The sequence below is a fragment of the Merops nubicus genome, unplaced genomic scaffold (assembly GCF_000691845.1).
Source record: "Merops nubicus isolate BGI_N331 unplaced genomic scaffold, ASM69184v1 scaffold15161, whole genome shotgun sequence".
In the NCBI taxonomy this organism is placed as follows: domain Eukaryota; kingdom Metazoa; phylum Chordata; class Aves; order Coraciiformes; family Meropidae; genus Merops; species Merops nubicus.
In genome coordinates this window covers 52,106-67,001 of record NW_008590433.1, presented here as the reverse complement: position 1 = coordinate 67,001, position 14,896 = coordinate 52,106, and positions in this window count along the sequence as shown.

Here is a 14,896-nt window from a genome sequence, read left to right as displayed (position 1 = left end):
ACAATGCAAAGAGGAGGACCAAGGTTCCTGGGGATACGTCTGCTCAGACGAGAAAAAAGGACCAAGAATGGGTCTCACGGGGAGTCGTGAGAGCCCATGTGTGCACGAGGAGGCATAAGGGGATAAAAACTTTAGACATCCTATGGGGAAGTAAAAAAAAACTCAGGTGGAGATGCCGATGGCTGGATGGCATGTGTGCTCCCTTTCCTGTTTGACACAGCCCACCATCACTGAGACCCGGATCCATGAGGAATGTGCTTAAAAACACAACCCTGCCATATCGTGCTGTGTTGTATTTATACTATCTGTGCAAGGAAGCGTAGCTGCGAAGTAGCTTAGGAGTAACTTACTCATGCCCTGTGCCCTCAGCTTTACTGAAAGACACGTTGTGCTACTGCTCATTGAAGAGTGGTTCCTAAGCACTTAGGACATCTTCTAAGCTATAATAAGATTAACCTTGTAAGTAAGATGACATTGGACAAATACTAAAATTCTCAGGCTCAAGTTCTCTAGGGCCAGTATCAAGACGAAGCAAAGCAGTTCCACTCACTGGTTAAGTTTTGTTATTTCCATCTTGCATTTCTTCAAAATGAGTGTAGAATTTCATTCTTCTGCTACCTACAAAAACAAGTTGAGTTTTTAAGCACTTCTTCCTAGTACAGTAAGAGAAACAACAGCCCGGCCTATACAAAATGTATTTCCTTAGGTTTACAAAGGACTAACGTCACTTGTTTAACTACATTTCTATTTGGTCATTGTGAGTGAGCAGAGACTACTTGATGCAATGCATCCATTCAGAGACATAAATATACAGAAGATATTTATTAAGATTAAGTTATTGTTATTTATTACAGTTCAGTAATAAGTCTCCTTTCCTTATTTATTAAAGTTTCTTTTTAAAGGTGCCAAAGTAGAAGGTGCTTGGAAGATACAGAGAGACAATGAAGTTGGGAGCAACGGTCCATGCTTTTGATTGAAAGTGTTAACATGAATGCAAAAAAATCACTTACTTTACCTTTTTTCTTTTAAACAAAATCCTGATTATGTTCTAGAAAATGCAGCGCCGAAGCCTGCAACCCTTACTTCTGTTCATTAATACTTTTGAAAATTACTGCAGTCACACACGTGCAGGAGCAGCAACGGCTCTGGACCAGTGAGGGTCGTAGGACTTGGCTCAACATTAGCTATTTCTTAGAAAACTAATTCTAGCCACATTTTAAATGTAGTCACATTTTTTTCTCACACTTTTTGCCGACTGACCTCCTATAACTATTGACAAATGGAAAATAATCACATTTAGCCCTATAATTTCTTGTTATATTTAAGCTTTTCCTTCTCTGTTTCCATGTAGAAGAGGTTAAGTCCCTCTTACTAGTTAGCCCTGGACTTAATATAGCCTGCAGGTAAACAATTGTGTTAAATAACCAAAGTGTTTTATATAATTTGCTGTAACATTACTGATTCATACCCACACAGCAGAAGAGTCTGAGGATGCGGGAGGTTGTACAGCAAAGGCATTCATACCTGACTGCTAATGCAAGCTCTCATTCTGGAGACTTTTCTCCTGAAGGAGCAGCAGTGCATGTCACTAGACATACCTGGTAACCAGTGAAGCATAAACTCCCACAAAAACAACAGAAAGAAGAAAAAATCCCTACTGAAAATAAATGAATAAAAAAACCAAACCCTAATGGTCTGACCATTTATCTCACACATGCAATGGCTCTCCATATTCATTTTGGCCTGGACCCCTCAAGGCACCACAGAAGGGAGCTCTAGAGGTCATAAATGCCTGGAACAGGCATAGAAAATTGCACCAGCTATAGAAATGGAATGCAGCCCTGACCTCCACTGCTTTCCTGGGTGGACAAAGGACAGCCCCAGAGCCCCCCCGAGGGGTCTGTTCTCACCCTGCCACAGGGACACCTTACCCTCCATGCCTGGAAGGGGTGTCACAGCTGATACCACCACCAGCATCAGTATGTTTTGGGCAGTAAAAGCCTGCGAAGCTGAAGGTCAGCAGCACTGCTGGGTGGTTGACCAGCAGCAGCACTCGGAAGAGGGCTTTCTCTTGGCCTGGTTGCTGAAAACTTGTCCCATAGCATTTTCTGTGCAGCTTGAAGAGGCTGCAACTAAAGCAAATCATTATGTTCAAAATACAAAAGGGTAAAGTTTGTGATTTTTTAAAAATTTTTTAGACCTTACTGAAGACAGGAGTGTGCTTCTCTGGAGTTTTTTACTTCACCTGCGATTTATGTCTCAATCATTTGTGTTAATCAACCAAAGTTCTCTACAGACTTTATTTTTGTACAATATTCATTTTATAACTTTTTACAAAATAAAACTCATTTCTATTGTTTCCTGGTTGTGTTGGTTGGTCTTCCACATTGTACCACTTCCAAGTTACAGCATTGCCAGTTCCCAACCCACGTGGGACAATGCTGAAGAGCCAGCAAGCCCTCTGTGCACTGGAGCTTTCCTCTCCTGTCCCACTGGTGTCTTTCATGTGGGTCAGAGATGTCTGTAGCTTCTTAGCAGAACACAACATTCATGGGCCGCTGCAATGAATGGCTCAAAAACGCATGGGAAGCAGTAACACAGTAACGAACCCAGTGGCAGGCTTGAAGCCTGGTGTTACCCAAGCTGCCCCTTGCCCATGCAGGGCTGCAGTTCATGATGGCCTTGACTATGCACAGCTCAGGTTCCTGCACTTTAAGGAGATTTGCATTTTGCTTTGCTAACCCAGGCATTACATCAGTTAGACTAAATTTCATTCACTTTGGCAGTTCTTTTTCCTTCGTCTTTAAATAGGAAAATACAACTTGAGGAATTTTCTTTTCCACCACCATTATGGAAAAGATGAAGGCAGGTTTTGTGACTGTGGCCAGCAACATTTTCTCAACTGTTTTGTGTTAAGTGCTGCAGTTCCCACCACAGAGCCAATAAAACAGACTCATAGGTTTTGACACCGGGCTCTGTACTCCTCGAAACTGCTACAGAGAGGAAGAGGAAGCATCTGAGCAGTGAGCCAGCGAGCAGGAGATCAAACGCTCCTTCTCTTAATGTACAGCATATGGATGCCTTGGTTTCATTTGTGCCGACCGAGGCCATGCACGCAGCCCTAGCCCAGCCGCTGGAACACAGAGCAAAGCTCACAAGTGCTGCTTTTGAAGCACACGGTATTGAAGGCGCTTCTCCTCGCCTTCCACCTCCTCCACTCCTTGCAGCAGAAGCCCATCCACCATACCTAAAGGCTGCTGATTTCGGCCTGGTGGAATGGGCAAATGTTAAGTGTTTAGTATGAATATGACATGCAGCTTCATGTTCAGCAGAGATCGTGCTTTTTCCCAAGAGCTGGAGGGGCTGTCTATGTAAAACACAACTGTGAGGTGCTCTAAAGATGAAACTCTGATCTTATGGCCCAAGCCTTCTGTATCCTCTTACACGGTGGGGAAGCACAAAGCCAACACTGAAGGCTTGCTTGGCCTTATCAAAGGCTTTGAGTGGGCCACTTAACAGCTGCCAGGAGCAGGTTTGCTTGCTTGGAGCTATTTTACCCTCCTCTCCCACCCTTTCAGGTGAGGATAATGTTGCAGTCGGCAGGTAGAGTTTTGCCATGGCAACCCTGGGCTCACCAGAGCTAGCACCTTCAGCCTCATTTTCTGGTTAAAGTCAGTCTTGGTGTATTTCTCTGACATCTTGCACACATTAAAGCAGCTTGAAACCCTCAGCTGGCAGGTTGAAGAAAAGAAAAGGGTTCAAAAAGGACTTAAGCTTTCATTTGTCACTAGGTAGTGCCATCACTGGGACATATATGATGTCACTCCTCGAGTATCAGCAACAGCACTACCCCGTGTCTCTGCTGGGAAGAGAAGACATGTCTCAGATTAAGATAAATTATTTACAAGGGAGAGGATGGACCAAACCCCATAATTATTTACACTTACCCAATACTAAAATCAGAAGGACGTTAAGTTTTATTACTTGACCTCTTGCTAAGGATTTTTTTTTTTCAATTTTACATTGGGTTTTGTTTCATCAGCATTGTGCTGTCAGGCAAGAAGGGCTGATTAGAGACTTGGGACAAATTATGAACAACTAAGGGAAAAACAGGTATTTTTCAGGCGGGCATATTTAGTGATGCAGGTTGGAAATCTGGCCTGCAGAGAGTCATCTCGAGCAGAAAGGATTGCAGCCAGTACCTCCCGCTGGCAGCGTCACCCACAGGCAGGGCATCGAGAGGGAAATGGTAACACCAGGTCCATCTGCAAGCTCCCTGTGCGCTCCAACCCACAGCTGCCTGGAGGTGGTGGTCTCAGTGCCGAGAGAACGAAGTAGACAAAAATGTGTTTGATTTTGGGCTGTTTCACCTCTGCCTGCAACAGAGGAGAAAGGGCAAATGCAGCCAGTGCCTCGATCAGGAACAGCGCAGACAGAAACCAGCAACAGCCTTGCTCCTTGCAATCTGGATGGCTAACCAAAAGTACAGAGGAAAGCATCAGGATGAGAAAACAAATGGAGCTGACACATTGTATAAATAGGTCCTCAAATGTCATGCATGGCTGGAACAAAGATGTTTTGTTCCAAAGCAAGAGACAGCTTGAAATGGCTCACTAATAGACATTCAGAAGTTTGCTTATTTGGAACAGAGCTCTTCTAATGAAAAGGTTAATTGTGTTGCAATGGAAAAGAAAAAAGGAGAAGCAGAGGCCAGGCCTTCACTCCTCACCCTTGCAAAATTTCCCACTGGCTTAAAGTGAAGATTTTCTATAGCAAACATCACAGGACTGAACTACTGACGTTACAATAAATTATACAGTAGGTATATTCATGGGTCAATAAAAGTAGCCAAACGAACCACATAATCCAGCAGTATTAATCCCAGTGTTTTTCAGCAGCCAGTGAGAAAAACAGTGCTCTGCTCAACCTGCTGCTGAGAAGTTTCCTTGGGCAGGCACAAAGCACCAGTGCTCGAGGTCAGCACCAAGATATCTTCACCTGCCATTGGCTTTTTCACTTTGAAGCTGCTGCATTTGTTCCATTTTCTCCAAAGTCACAAGTGTGAAAACCTTTCTGCTTTGCAGCTGGAGAAATGGCAAAGAACACAACGGGCTTTTGAAAGCTGCAAAGGGCTGCTATAATTATCCAGAGGGCTGAGCTGTTGTAGGCAACTTCTCAGGCTTTCTGACGGCAATCCCAGCTTTGGGCCACAGGTGCAGGTTTCCTCCCGCTGCCCCAGACTTTTGGTTTCCTGTCTGCCAACACACTGGATGAGGAATGCTTCCTTCTCTGCTACCTCAGGGAAGATACAAACAGCAGTTCCTGGCCGAGAGCTACACACTTTTTCCCCAGGTGGTCACAACAGGTCTAAAGCCACCGACGCCCTCACTGCAGCTGCTCCATGGACTGTCGTGGAGTCACTCCAGTTTCTCAGGAGCGTAAATAAGTATATCAAAGCTGTTGACTTTCTTGGCAATGTTCATATACAAATATGAAGACTGGATCCTTGTACAATCCCCCTAGTCTGTTTGTTTCTGTTTCAAGCTTCTCCTATATCAGGTGTCCTGGAATTTCCAGAGCTTCACAACATTTCACTGTGTTCTTATCCTGTTGCTTTTCTCCCTCTTCATAGGTGCTCTCCCACAGCTTTCTCTTCCTTGACAGTCTCATGACTCCCACATTAATCCCTGGCATCATAGATGCTGTAAACATGTTGAATATTATTTCAGGTTAAAATTATCCCACTCTGAGATACCAACAGGGCTTAACAGGCACTCCTTGTTAGCACCTGGTCTTAGAGATTAAAAATTTCCTTTAAAAAACCCAGAGCTTAGAGGTCAGCTTTGGATAACTCTGAATTTCAAAAGCTAGAGAATCCTTTCCCACAGGACTAGGAAGGTCCTCCGGTGGTGAGAGTGGCTGCACAGACAGGACAAAAATTAAGATCTCCCACTACCCATCTCTGGTAGTGGTCCCCAGCTGGGTTTTTTATAAAAATGCAAAGTGGGAGTGGTATTTTCCCTGGAAACCCCACCCAACCTCCAGCGATTTGCAGTTTAGGAACTTTCTGAGCCAGATGTTTTATCAGTGTCCAACAGCCCTTGGCAGGTCTGTCTCCCTGGGAAGGCACCCAACATCCTCTGCGAATTTATTCTTCTGAGCTCCCCTGTATTCTGGGGCAATTTAATTCTGTACAATGCAAGCAAGCACTTCTCTATTGGCACTAAACCTCCATCTCACAAAGCTGTAGAATCACAGAATGGTTTAGATTAGAAGGAACCTTAAAGGTCATCTAGTTCAAACCTTCTGTCATGGGCAAGGACACCTTTCACTAGATCAGGTTGCTCAAAGTCCCATCCACCCCATCCAACTCTTCCAGGGAGAAAGCATCCACAACTTCCCTGGGCAACCTGTTCCAGTGTATCACCACCCTCACAGTGAAGAATTTATTCCTTACATCTAATGTAAATACACTCCATTTCAGTTGAAAGCCACTCCCTTCATCCTGTCCCTACACTCCCTGACAGAGCCCGTCACTGGCTTTTCTGCAGGCCCCCTTGGGGTTCTGGAAGGCTGCTATAAGGTCTCCCCAGAACCTACTCTTCTCTAGGCCGAACAACCCCAGCTCTCACAGGCTGCCCTCATAGATGAGGTGCTCCAGCATCTTGATCACCCTTGTGGTCCTCCTCTAGACCCATTCCAACAGGTTCATGACCTTTTTACACTGGGGCCCGCAAAGCTGATCACAGTACTCCAGGTGAAGTCTCACGAGAACAGAGTAGAGGACCAGAATCATCTTCCTCGACCTGCTAGGCACACTTTTTTGATGCAGCCCAGGATGTGTTTGGCTTTCTGGGCTGTGAGTGCACACTGCTGCCTCAGACTCATTTTTTTATCCACTAGCACCCAAAATCCTTCTCCTCAGGGCTTATCTCTATCCACTCATCACCCATCCTGTATTAGCACCTTGGACTGCCCCGAGCCATTGTGGGAACCTTGCACTTGGCCTTGTTGAACCTCATGAGGTAGGCATGGACCCATGTTTGAAGCCTGTCAAAGTCCCTCTGGATGGCATCCCTTCCCTCCAGCATGTTAACCACACCACACAACTTGGTGTCATTTGCAAACTTGCTGAGGGTGCACTCAATTATCCACTATCCTTCTATCTGACAAAGATGTCAAACTGCACTGGTCCCAAAATCAACCCCTGAGAAACACCACTCATTACTGGTCTCCACTTGGACATCGAGCCATTGACTGCAACGTTTTGAATGCAACCATCCAGCCAATTCCCTACCCATCAAGTGGTCCATCCGTCAAACACACGTCTCTCCAATGTGGAGATAAGGATGTCATGCGGGGCAGTGTCAAATGCTTAGCACAGGTTCAGGTAGCTGTCATCAGCGGTGCTTTACTTATCCACCAATGCTGTAGCCCTCTCACAGAGAGACACCAAATCTGTGAGGCACGATTTGCCCCTAGTGAAGCCATGTTGGCCATCACCAGTCACCTCCTTATTTTTCATTTGCCCTAGCACAACTTCCAGGAGGGACATCTGTGAACGAATTGACATTCACCTTCAAGAGAGTGAAGTGAGAGCTTCACCGGACTGCTGCAGCTTCTCAAATATGGTGGGTAGTGGCTTAGCCAATTCATCCACCAGTTCCCTCAGGACCTGCAGATGCATGTCATAGGGTCTCATGGACTTGTGCACCTTCATATTCCTTAGATGGTCTTGAACCTGTTCTTCTCTTATAGTGGGTGGTTCTTCATACTGTCAGCCCTGTCCTTGCCCTTTGTTATTTGAGTGGTGTGGCTGGAGCCCTTACCAGTGAAGAATGAGACAGAAGTCATTGAGTGCCTCAGCCTTCTCCACGTCCTGGGTAACAAGGCCTCACGTTTTCTTCCGGAGAGGGATCACATTTTCCCTAGTCTTCCTTTTATCACCAACATACCTACAGAAGCTTTTCTTCTTGCCCTTGATGTTCCTGGGCAGATTCAATTCCACCAGGGCTTTTGCTTCCCTAACCTGATCCCTGGCTGCTTGGACAATTTCTCTGTCTTCCTCCCAGGCTACTTGTCCTTGCTTCCACCCTCTGTATGCTTCCACCAGGCCTCCTGGTGTTTTTGCCTGACTTCCTCTTTGTTAGTCCATATTGTTCCCAAGCTTGGAGGAGGTGATCCTTGAATACTGGCCACCTTTCCTGGGCCCCTCTTCCCTCCAGGGCTTTACCCTGTGGTACTTTACCAGGCAGATCCCTGAAGAGGCTAAGGTCTGCTCTCCTGATTTACAGGGCAGTGAGGATGCTGTGCATGCCCCTCTCTTCTGTAAGGATCTTGAACTCCACTATTTCATGGTCACTGCTGCCAGGGGTGCCACTGAGCTTCACATTTCCCTCCAGCCTCTCCCTGCTGCTGAGAACAAGCTCACTGCCTCCTCTATCAATTACAGAAGGAATTTATCATCAACACATTCCAAGAATTTTCTGGATTGCTTACTCCCTGCTGTGTTGTCCTCCAAAAAGGTATCAGGGTGGCCCAAGTCCCCCATGAGGACAAGGGCTTGTGAATGTGAGGCTGCACCTATTTCTCTAAGGATATTTTTATCTGTTCAGTCTTCCTGGTTGGGTGGCCTGTAGCAGATCCTCACTATCATGTCATCTGTCCCTGCCCTCCCTTTAATCCTGACTCATAGACTGTTGGTCAGCTCCTCATCCATCCCCAGGTGGGGGTCCAGGCGCTCCAGCTGGTCATTGACATACAGGATGACACCTCCTCCTCTTCTCCTCACCTGTCCTTCCCAAATAACCTGTATCCTTCCATTTCAGCATTCCAGTCCTAGGAGCCATCCCACCACATCTCTCTGATGGCAATAAGGTCAAGTCCTGAAGGCATGTGAGCGTCTCTAACTTCTTGTTGAGTTTCCATACTATGTGTGTTTGGATAGAGGCATTTAAGGTGGGCCCCTGAGCTGACTTTGGAGTATCTTGACTTCCTTTGTGCTGCTCTTCAAGTGCTCTCCCAATGACCTGTGACCCCTCTCCAAGGACTGGGCATCTATTGCTGGCACTGGAATCAAACCAGTAGGAGTGGAACAGATACAGGAGTAGCCCAAGGACAAGCAACAGTGACCAAATGCTGCTGCAAACAGGGGGTTCAGGGAGATCCTGAAATGTGGCACAGGCCACCCCTCCAAGCTGTGATGATCACATGAAAAAGGTTTCTGTCAGGCTAGCAAATAAGTGGGTAAATCACAGAATCATAAAATTATTTTAGTTTAAAGATACTTTTCAGATTAACACATCTAAACATTAACCCGGCACTGCAGGTCACCACTAAACTGTGTCCCGAAGTGCCTCATCTACACATCTCTTAAATGCCTCGAGGGATGGTGACTCCACCACTTCCCTGGGCAGCCTGCTCCAATGCCTAGCAACTGTTGTTAAGAAGTTTTTCCCTAATATCTAATCAAAACCTCCCCTGGTGCAACTTGAGGTGATTTCCTTCTGTCCTGTCTCTTGTTACTTGGGAGAACAGACCAGCACCCACCTTCCTACAACTTCTTTGAGGTGGAGTGGAAAGGTCTCCCCTCAGCCTTCTTTTCTCCAGGCTAAACAACCCCAGTTCTCCCAGCCACCACTCATAAGACTTGTTCTCTAGACCCTTCACCAGCTTCATTGCCATTCTTTGGACATGCTCCAGAACCTCAGTGTTCTTGCAGTGAGGCCCCAAACTGAATGCAGTATTTGAGGTGCAGCTCACCAGTGCTGAGTACAGGGCTGTAATCCCTTCCCTAGCATGCTGGCGCCACTGTTTCTGATAGAGGCCAGGATGCTGTTGGGTGCCTTGGCCACCTGGGCACACTGCTGGCTCCTGTTCAGGTGGCTGTTGATCAGCACCCCCAGGTCCTGTTCTGCTGGGCAGCTTTCCAGCCACCCTTCCTTAAGCCCGTAGCATTGCATGGGGTTGTTGTGACTCAAGTTCAGGACCTGCCATTTTGCCATGTTAAACCTGATCCCATTGGCCTTGGCCCATTGAGATCTCTCTGAAGAGCCTTCCTACCCTCAAGCAGATCAACATCCTTCCCAACTTGGTGTCATCTGAAAACATACTGAGGGTGCCCTCGATCCCCTCAGCCACGTCATTGATAAAGATGTTGAAGAGAACAGGTCCAAACACTGAGCCCTGTGGAATACTACTCATGACCATCCACTAACTGGATTTAACTCCATTCATCACCACTCTCCAGGCCTGGCCAGCCAGCTAGTTTTATTTATCCAGCAAAGTGTACACCTATCCAAGTTATGAACAGCCAGTTTCTCCAGGAGAATTCTGTGGGAAACTGTTAAATAAAAAAAATATATCCAAAATAGAAAGTTTCTGTGGCTACCCCATGAACTGAGTGCCTACTGCAATGAAGAAATGAAGACAAGCTAAGGGGCAGACATTTGTGAGAACCTTAAGAAAGTCCTACAGCAGTTTTTTTCTGGTGTTTATCTAGGAGGTCAAATTCTGCTAATAGCAGAGCTTTTCCTATCAAGGATATCTGTTTTCATTTCAGCAACAAGTGGTAATCTCATTTAAAAACCCAGAGTGAGGCAATGATAATGAGGCATTTTTGCAAGGAGTACAGAAACCTCCCTTTCTGATTCTGATAACTGGTGGAACAAAACTTGGAATAGTTATAAAAGTTCTCCAGAACTTTGGAGGTATTTTCTGTTAAGAAAGGATTGGTAACATCATAGGCTGGTTTCTAAGTGTCAGTAATATTTGATTATTACAGGACAATACAAATAAGTCTCAGTAGCAGACTGCAGTTTATATTTGACTAAGCAAGTTTGTGTATTACATGCTAGTATGAACCTCTATGTCATGATGTCTCTGTGCTTGGCTGCTCTAGGGAGATTTAAATCCCTTTAAATTTTGTCTGTTCTTTTAGAATAGATGTAATAGTGACCTACATGACACGCTTTTTTGCACAAGATGAAATAATTCATAGCCTAAAATTGTTTTCCCAACCCTGCCATCTGAAGGGTAAGTAGAAAACAGGAGTTTCCAGAATCAGAGTCAACAGTGATGATATTGTATTTAGGACAAGAAAGTTAATTAAAAGTTTTGTCTGTTGGTTTAATTTACCTATTTCATGATAAACCATAAATCTCCTCTATGTTTTTTGACATTAACTACAGACTCAGAAGTGTACTTCAAAATTACACTATGTGAAGATTTTTGAGCAAATATGGTAAAGCCCCTCTCAAAAACAAAGGTAATCCCTCTGAGCCCACATGGTCTCAGTCATGTTTATTCGCCACTTCCAGTGTTATAACTCAATAAATACTGCTATGGTTTAGCTAGGACAGCCACTAAATGTATAGTTTTATGTCTGAGTCTGCTCTCTGGCGCTCATTTAATCATGTGTTTTATTGTCAGTTCTTCTCAAACTGTCAAGAGTTGTTCCTTATGAGAGAGAGACCTGCTTTCTGTAACACACATCCCCCTAGTCCCACTCATCATTTGATACTATTGCCTTTCTTTTCTCTAGCCTGTTGATGACATTTATGGCTGTTTTTTTTCCCCAAGAAATAGCATATTTTTAAAACAGGGCCTCTTTTTCACTTTTTAGTGCTTTGGCTCAATAATGTTAGAAGCGGCCCAGCTGATGTCTTGATCTGTATATACACCCCCATCCAAGAGCTGTAAGCAGCAGTGAAAACTCATTATGTGTGCTTATTTTGCCTTTCTTCAGGAGGCCCCACAGAAGATCCCTTCCCTGCTCTGCTCAGTAATGCAGATGCAGAAGCCACATGTTCTGTGGCCACGTCACTGGGCTGCTGCCCTCTGTGCCCAGCCTCTGCCACCCTCCCTCCGCATAGGCACAGTTACCATGGACAACAAGGCCAATGCAGTGGAGAAATGCAAACACCTGCCCACGTTCACGTCCAACAGAAGTCTACTACCAGTGGCAAGACACTGCAAACTGGCAGTGTGTAAATGTGCAGTGGCTTCCATTGTGCACAGGTTTACCAATGCTGTGCAGCTGTCTGTGTCCAAAGTCTCAGAAGAGAATAGAATGGACTGTTTTAGCTGGAAGGGGCCTACAACTGCCTGACCAATTCATGGCTGACCACGTTAAAACAACTCCTCTGAGCCTGATCCAAGGAATAGCACACAAAGGTCAGGGGGAAGAGATGCTGATTCAGCGGTTACCAGCCTCATTTAGACCTACAGGGATTCACACAGACAACTGTTTAACAAGAGGACTCAAGCAAATAATCCACTTCTTGGACTTTTATGCTTTCTCACATAAAAATATTTTAAGAAGAACAGTAAAGATTGACTGTTTTTCCTGTGCTTTGTCAAACTCCGCAATTTGTTTCTCTGTCAGAAGTCAGCCCAGGAAAACGGAAACCTTTTGTGAGAACTCATCCATTCAGTCAACACTTCCTATGGCAAGCAATAAAGGGAGCTCAGCTCACCTCTCCCGTGGATCTCATGCAGCATGTCAGGCTACACAGCAAAGCTGAAAAAAAGAACTCTGTTGTCACAGAGATAAAATATCTCAGCAGGTTTTGAAAGACATCCTTAGCTACCTGCTCTTAGCACTTCACTTCCAATACCGGTCAGCAAGTAGTTTTTGTCTATCTTGACAAGTCCTTTGATCAGCCCACTGATGGGAGAACTAATTAGGGCAACAGCTAACTAGAGCATGCATATTCACATTCTGGGGCATGGTGAAACAAAAAAACAAAGCAGAAGAAAGCCACTGCTTTCTGATAGCCAAACCCCACAGAACCACCCTGGTAAAGACAACAGAAGGTAGAAATGACTTTCACATCTTCCCTATAAGAGGAGCAAAATCACTTGACAAGAGAGTCCTAATACTGTGTTAAGTTGTTTAATCTCATCGCCCATGTGCTTTCAAAGTGTTCCCCAAAAGCCTAACTCTTGCTATAGGTTGCCTGTGCTGACAAGAACTGCTGAAACTGCTCAGCAAATGGGACAGATGAGAGTGCAGAGAGAAAGCAGAAAGGTGCTTGGTGTTGGGAGCCTGGGCTGCAATATCACTACTTCAATCCAGCTGAAGAAAATCCTCTTTTTTGAAATCTTACAGAGAGCAATAAATGTGTTTCCTGACCTCAGCTGTGGTCTTGTTGAAAGGCGCCCATTTCAGTTGCTGAAACTGTGCACATCAGCTTTGCAGATCTGCCAGCTCCCTCTGCAAGATGGCCTGCAACATGTGTACACATGGTATCTGGCAACAATAATTCAGAGAAAATGAAAAATGCTTCTCATTCATTGCAAACAAATGGGTACAGTACAATCCCAAGCAAACTTTCCCAAAGCAGGCAGCTTTCTGGATTAAAAAAGAAGGGAGTGAAGAGAGAGTGTGGGGGCCCAGAGGACCCCTGACAGGAAATGCATGGGAACAGTTACTTCAAAGAAGGGTGTAATTTTTTAGCAAGTTTCCAAATGTAGCCTTTGCTTTCTGCTCTGGAAAAGCAGAGCTTTACCCATGGTCAGCACACAGGTGCTCATGTGTGCACCACCAGGACTGCAAACCAGGCAACACCCTGCTTCCACCATGGACCCTTTGCCACTCATTGCCAAGTTATCCCCAGAAGAATGATTTCTGGCGTTTTGAAGTCCTGTGACTCTGCAGGTCTGGGCACCTCTGAGAAATAAACAGCTTCTTCTTCATAGAGTTTCTCTCTGCCAGGGTCTGTGGCATCTCTCAAGGACACTGGAAGAGAAAACCCGTGAAAAAACTTCAGAGAGCAGCCTCAAAGCTCATCTCAACAGGGATGTTCGACATGAAAGCAACAGTATTGTAACAGCAAGCAGCTGCTGACGTGGCTCAGAGCTGCTTAGCCACACAAAATTTTGGGGAATAAACCTTGTTGTCTCTGCATTCAGGCTCTACTCAATGGTTCTCCCCAGTGTCCCCTGATATAAAATTGGAAACTATTCAGAAAAAGACTCAGCAACTAGGTGGAAGAAGGTATAGCACACACACCACTGCCAGGGGCTAAAAAACACTATAGTGTGTAACAGGTGAGCAAATAAACCACTTTATGAAAAATATGATAGACATTTGATTTGGATTTGGATTGTATCTAGTGTGAAAGCTAAGGTGTATTACTATGTGTGAATAAAATTTAATTCTCACTTCATCTGGGCATACATATATTTATTTATACACACCCACAGTGTATCCAGTACAGAATTCATAAATTGTCCCAGCAATAGGACCTCTGTGCAAACCAATTTCATAGTCAACAATCAAAATTTTAAAATCAATAGCTTATCTGATCTTTCCAAACCAATCACAAACTGATAGATTCATTGTTGTAATTCTATTATCATTAGTTTAAAAGTTATAAATGTGCTTTCCCTGAAGATTTACGGGGAATAACAGCTAGTGGCAATGTCACCTGAAAGCCACAATGGAAGACCTTCTGCTGAGAGTTGTTGTGTTTTTCCTTGTAGAAGCTCTGTTGTGTTTACTTCACTAAGATTTAACTTGGCTATGATTTCATGACTCCTGAATTCACGCCGTGTCTCCCCCCAACCCAGCCAAGCCACAGAATAGCTAAAGACTCAATAAAGATGAGTGACATCATTAACCCAATACAGTAGCTATTCAGATGTACGCCATGGTCTCCTTACATAATAACCTAATTTTAGCTACCGAGTGAGACACATACAGTATCACAGTGTATTATGAGCTCTGAATAACTGTCTAATATCCAGATACTTTTTCCAAGGTTATGTTATACTCCTGGTTTAATATTAATTCTTTGTGCAAATTTCAAGGTGTTATTTTCCCTTAAGCAAACACTCTCTTCAAAACATGTTCAAATCTTCTGCTCCCTCTGATCACGTTGGCACATCATTA